Source organism: Sceloporus undulatus, unplaced genomic scaffold (genome assembly GCF_019175285.1).
Source record: "Sceloporus undulatus isolate JIND9_A2432 ecotype Alabama unplaced genomic scaffold, SceUnd_v1.1 scaffold_24, whole genome shotgun sequence".
In the NCBI taxonomy this organism is placed as follows: Eukaryota; Metazoa; Chordata; class Lepidosauria; order Squamata; family Phrynosomatidae; genus Sceloporus; species Sceloporus undulatus.
In genome coordinates, this window is record NW_024802946.1 from 362,177 (window position 1) to 369,171 (window position 6,995).

Sequence of the window (6,995 nt, forward strand, 5' to 3'; positions counted from 1 at the left end):
TAGAGATAAGTAGAGGGGAAATATCTTGTAGGCTACAAATACAGGTCTGCTTGTGCCATTTTGGGCCTGAGGCACCTTGGAAACAGACATGAGGAAAGAAAAGTAATTTCTGAGACACCACCCATTCTGCTATTTTGTCTTTTGATATATCACATCATGCTTCCTTCTAATTGAGACATGTTGGCTCTCATGCAAGCCTTCCCTTGACCATATTTTGAGAGCAAACTAACTTTATTTCCCAATTAAGGCTTGTAAATGCCACTCGTATGCCACTACTAGCCCTTTCATTTGTATTACATCATACCTAACCCTATCCAGGCTGACCAGATACCCTCTTTTTCTGGGACATGCCTTTCATTTCAACCTTCTGTCCAGGAGGAATTTCAAAATGTTCTCCATTTTGAGCACGACTACAAAGCACGAATTTACATTTCTATGGAGTTTCATCACACGGGAGGCAAGCGGCCAAATCCCATGCAAAAATGGGGTTTAAATTCCAGGAAAATCCCTCAAAAGCGGGATTGTTTTCAGACAATATGCATATTGAGCATTAATGTGACATTAACCTGTACAGAAAGTGGGCAAAATCGCTCACTTTTTACTTTTGGGAAAATTCCCAAAGTAAAAAGCAGCTCCATTAGATTGATGTGTCTGAAAACAATCTCTCTTTTGCAGGATGTTCCCAGGATTTAAATCCACTTTATCCACAGGATTTGAGCACTCGGCCTCCCAGGTCATAAGATATGAGCCTTTTGAGCTTTTATTTGGTAATGCCCTACATTTTCCTTGAACTTCCTACTTTTTGTGGTGCCATGTCCAGCTTTGCAGTTACGCTATCTGGTCACCTTGACCTGATCTGCTAATTTTTGCTGCATTTGACTGAGAGGCACAAAGTGGTGGCGACCAGTTGTACCAATTGTCAGACTGTCTTTTTGGTTTCGGCTCTGTCACCGCAATAAAGGCTGTACCAGGAAGAGACAAAGGCTTATATTTGCCATAGATGTTTCATATCATCATTCTTGTCCTGCCATACCAAACCACCTAAAGCAGGCATGGGCAACTGTCTGAGTCTAGGGGACTGTTAACATTTTAATGAGTTGTTATTGTTATTGTGTGCTTTCAAGTCATTTCTTGATGGCAACCCTATCGCTGGGTTTACTTGGCAAGATTTGTTCAGAAGAGGCTGAGAGTGTGTGACTTGCCCATGGTCACCCAGTGGGTTTCATGGTTGATCTGGGAATCAAACCATGAAACCAGTCTCTGTAGTCCGACACTCAAACCACTATGCCGCACTGACTCAGTAGTCATGATACAGTCTAAAATGTTCTCATGTGATCTCCCCCTCTCATGTGTAGTAGTCACTAGGAGAAGAAAACCATCTAGAAGCATCTTGTAGTGGAATATATATTATATTTAATATAATTATTAAAAAGCCAACTATATAATTAAGAATGTTATTATCATTTTTTATCCTTTCATCCACAGCATAAAAAACAGTTGCATTTCATGGGTGTTCATGATCTCAGACCTATCTGTGTCATAGGATGCAGCTACAGTGTGCACCACTTTTAACTGCCATGGCTCCAGCCTACAAGATCCTGGGATTTGTAGTTTTGTGCGACACCAGCACTCTTTGGCAGAGAAGGCTAAAGACCTTGTAAAATCTCATGTTTCTATATGCTCATGCTACAGCACTTAAAGTGGTGTCAAAACTGCATTTCTATACTGCATTTCTACAGTGTAGAATGATGCACCATAGTCAGTGTATGCTGTGGGTTTATAAGGGAGAGTAGCATCTTGCAACCCATTATACACATGACAGATAGTTCCTGTTAATGTGTTTAATTATGAGTCAATCTTTTCATTTATTGGATTGCTGTCTGGCTTTTCTCCCAAAATGAGTCTCAGTCTTAAATATTTGTAATAAAATTTTAGAACAGAACCAAATTAAAAGCACAGTTTAAAACAATTTAAAATGCTGGAGTGTTGGTCATCAACAAAATTGTGTTAACATGGACATTAAGCACTTCACTTTCAATCGCTTTCTTTTCAACTGTGAGCCATTGTGTGACAAAAGCCAAAAGGAGCAGCTGCTTTTCTTCTGTGCTTTATTTATTCTGATTGCAGAACTGAAATATTCTAGGTACAGGGCTTGAGAAGTTTTATTAATGCTGAGTGTAGGCATATAAAGAAGTACAGTCCCCATCCACAGGTGATTTGTCTGGGTGACCTCTTCTGAATCAGGGGGATCTGGCAAGTGCCATCCACTGCAAGAAAGAAAAGGAAATGAAACCCAGTGAATGTTCATTGCCTTTGCGGATTCTGCTTTAATGAACAGATTAAGACAGCCATAAAGGGAAAAGGAGAAAGGAAGAGGGGGAAGAAAGTTAATGGGGTAAGAGATATATTCAGATTTTTAACTTTATAAACTTGTACATAAACCTAAAGCTCATCCTCTCTTCCTCACCTCTTTTTCTGTCATGTGGACAACTCCATTTCCATCAGCATCTTTGCTTTTGCACCACACTAGTGAAAGAAAGAGATATGCCATATCAGGATTCCCATTCGGTTACAGACTCTAAAGTTTAGAGCTAAGCCCTGCCCATACTGATAAATACTCAAATTCAGTGCTGCAGGTTTCCAAAGATTAGATTACAGCAGGCAAAACACAGATTGGCATCTGTAATGGTAGATCTCTGGATGAATTATAATAGATGGATGGTCTAAGTTCCTACTCACATGAGAATACAAAACCGAATATTTTAAGTGTATTGAAGGGAAGGACACAAATGTGTTGACAACAAGAACACTTGGGAGATCTTTTTGGCCTTACTGAAAATGCTTTCCAGGTGCACCATGAGGAAAACAAAGCTGCTGAAGTCTATCTGGAGCCAGGGATTGCCATATTTTTGCACAAGGGTCTCTGTCGTCTGATTATTTAAGTGGAATCCTAAATGAAAGCAGATGCAGCAATGTTAGCATGTATGGCACTTAACAGTATGAAACTAAATTCTGCCAGTCTCAGTAAATACTATATACTAAGAAAATCTATCTTTTCATTTTCTTTGCATAGTTTATTTTATATCTGCCAGTTCTCAGGACAGAAATCATTCAGGGACTAAAATCCACGTCTCCTAACCTAGTGTTTCCCAGTTTCGGGTCCCCAGATCTTGTAGAAGTACCAGTCACATTAAAGGTGGCATGGAATTGCTATACCCACATTCCATGCAGCACCATTATTTTTGTTCCAATGTGCATTGACAAATATTTCAATTTGCAACTCTGTGGCACAGAAGTCATCAAAGAGAACCCAAGCCTCTACTACTAATGTCTCTTTTCACGTTTTAAAAAAACCTGTCCCATTGTCTATTTAGCTTAACTATTACTTATGAAAGAAGGCACCTATTCCATTGGCCCCATCCAACCACCAAATGTTTGTAGATTTAAAGTCTTTAAACTACCCAGTTCTATAATAAAGAAGTACAAATGTGAGGGTAGCCATAAGACAAATTTGAAACTCTTTGCATAACACCTTTGTTAGACTAAGTAAAAATGGCACAAAAGTGTGTTTCAGCAGGATATGGAGGAAGGATCCACTTGCTTAGATAATTTTGTACCATTTTGTCAACCAAATAAAGGTGTTACCACAATATGAACCCTGAAATAGTATATCACATTTTCTGTCTTAATTTTCCATTCTCTTTCACCTGCAGTATCCATTGCCAGCCGGATTTCATGGGTGTTCATGCTGCCAGATCCATCCACATCATAAATCATGAATATATGCTTTGAAGAATACAGGAGAGGTTAGTGTCTTGCAGCCTGCTATGTGTACAAGAGCTGACACAGTGACACTTTTGTTTATTTCATCTTCTGTGTGCTTCCGTCTATCAATGCAGGTACTCCCAACACATTCAAAGCACAAACATTCAAAACACAGCATTATCATAAGTTAAAACGACCATGCAGGCCAGCCATAGAGTACCAAAGATTATCCATTAATATGATGCCAACATCAATTAAACAATACACACAATATAAAAGATTATGTATATTAAACTAAATTCCTAGTGTTCACCCTCATAAAATGGATCGTGATACAGTACATTAATACAATAAAATATTAAAATTACAAAATTTAAAACAGCAGGATTTTTTTATAAACAATATTAAATTAACAGCCATGACTCTGACCAATGGAATCCTGGGATTTATAGTTTAGTGTGGCAGTTAGAATTCTCTGTGCGCTATCTCTGGCACAATAGTTCGAAAGAGTGGACCTACAATTCCCAGGATACCATAGCATGGATCCATATCATGTAGAGTTGTACCAATCTTGGGTAACTCTGTAGTAGAGATACACACAGAGAAGCTATTTTTTGGATATGCACTCACCTCCCATTCTTGCATCCTATTGCAGAACTGCTTAAAGTCACCTAGTGTCAGCTTGTTTGTCTTATTCTCCTGTAGTATAGTTAAGGAGAAGCAAATGATGTATCATAGGGAATACACCATCTTCCATATGACATAATAACCATTTTGAAATATCTGAAGGGCTGTTATGTGGAAAATGGGGTGGGTTTGTTTTCTGTTTTAACTGTAGTTTCCTCCACTAGAAAGGGGTTGGAGTAGATCAGTTCTGTAGTTCTACTATTCCTATTATCCTCTTTCCTCTCAGTGACTAGTCCCTGTTTACTTCTCACCAAAAGGATACACTGAAATGCTGGATGATTTTCTGGCACCGCTCCTTGGAAAAGCCACCTGTCTTCAGGGATGTCACTGGAAAAGACACTGCTTTTTTGTTTTCTTCTTTCGTGTATGTGAAATTTTCTATTTTTACCAAAAGCAAACAACCCTTCCCCCCCCAAAAAAACCCAAACAAACCACTCTTGTTTCATTTTGTGCATAATAATAATAATAATAATAATAATAATAATAATAATAATAATAAAAAAAAAATCTGGAGTCAAAGGCTTTCATGGGAAGCATCCATAGTTTTTTGTGGGGGTTTCAGGCTATGTGGCCATGTTCTAGATCTGTTTGCACAAAATGCAATGTAAAAAATCTGTCATTATATTTTCACCAAAAAGCCCGAAAATGCAAAAAAGGAAAAAGAAAATGTGCAAGAATGTTCTTATCATCTCACTCAGCAAAGAGCAGACTTTTGAAATGTGTTGTCCTTGTGTGCAAAGAGAAAATAAGTAAAGATTTCCATCCTTCCTGTTGGCCTATCACTACAGCCAGTGCATATTTTCTCTTGATATACAGTAAAGGATGTGAATGCCAAGTTCCTTTGGGATTTAAAATTCTGGGAAGGACAGAAAGGGGAAAGACGGCAGAGTGAACCCGACTAAGCATACTCACAAGGGGTCATCGACTGGTTCAGAATGCCTTGGAGTTCATCAATGCCCATTTGTTGGTCCTGTAAGAAACAAAAATGCAAGAATGGTCACACATTCAGAATTCAGAAACTATTCAGGATTCAAAAACTATCTTACCTGTCCTGCATATTCCAGGAAAGTTTTCTCAAGGATTTTGTCTAGTCCAGTCTTGGGTGGCATCATTGCCTGGGGAGAAAGAGAAGCTTGAGAGAGAAAGGGGCACAACTCTGGAGTAGTAAACCTGTTGTGAATCCATAGTCACCCTTTAAGGACAAAATGGTTGGATCACATCACATTCATAAATGCTTCCAGTTCCCACTGGCTGTGTAGAGTGATGGTTGGCAAGATCTTGCATGAACCCACACAGAGCTTTTTAATAAACCAAACCGTAAAACTTACTGATTAAGCAAAGATTCTCAAGATGCTAAATCAAAGCCAACAAATACATGCATTGAGTCCAGCACTTGGACTGTGAACAAACATATTGAAATAAGCAGCATGAGAAGCAATTACCTGCAATGCCTTGCCATCTGCACTGATTTCTGCATCAATTTCCCTAGAATGGAAACGTCATATCATTAAGGAATTTCTAAACCAGTAAACCTGAGCATTACTCCATTACAAGCCTGGCTTATAGAGGAATAGTCCATCTGCCCAAAGAACACCAGCCAATCTGGATTTACTGAAACCCTAAATGTGTAGCCACTCTTTCAGGGCTGTGTCTGGTTATTTGCCTGCCTTGGAACCACCCAAATCAAGATGTATAATAGCTAAAAACCAGCCAGATTATTTTGGCACATCAAGCAGGAAACACAGCAAGCACTTCTCCCATTCAGTCAAATTACCACTGGACAGATTCAATAACTTAAAATTTGCTGCTCTTTCATGACAACACCCCAAATTTGCTGCCCAGGGTGGCTACATGTGAGGGCTGGCCATGTTCTCCTTCTTGCTAGGTCTAGCCATAACCAAATTTATTTTGATAGGGTACGGGGCAATCTCAAAGTTGCTGTAGAACCCAGGTTGAGATATAATTCTTTCATCCTTGATTGCAAGGACAAATTATTAAAGTAGTTTTCTTCCTGCTGTGGGACAAAATGAATATTCATTACAAGTATTCTCACCATATTCAGACACCCCAAAGTGTACTGTCTGCAGGAACTATTCTGCAGAGCAAAATAGGTTTGGGGTTTTTTTTGCTGAAAGACCCTGTTTTTTGTACACAAAACACAATTTGCTGCGGAAACGGTGTTTTCTGTGCAGAAACCCATTAACTGCATAGAGAACAGGAGTTATTTGGTTTTATTTCACACAAAACACCATGCATTTTTCTTCACATAGTAAGTCCTCCACAATACTTTGGAATATCAAATACCAGGACAAAATTGCACAACATTCTAACTGGGCTATTCATCCTGATGAGGTATTTCCACTGTCGGAAAACCTGGAGGGATTTGCCTTGAAAATGAATAATTGTGAATATTCTTCCCATCCCTAAACCCAAGAGACCTAGGGAATGTATAGGCTTTAAAACCAAACAAAACCTGGACCAGACACTCACAAGAACTGATGTTTCTTCTCTGTGAAAACGCGGAGGGTGAAGTTTGCCTCTTC

General features: G+C 39.0%; 1 pseudogene; it reads right to left on the reverse strand.

Annotated features, from left to right (window-relative positions):
- Positions 1 to 1,386: 1,386 nt before the first annotated feature.
- Positions 1,387 to 6,995, reverse strand: part of LOC121917583 — a 14,316-nt pseudogene continuing 8,707 nt past the window's right edge.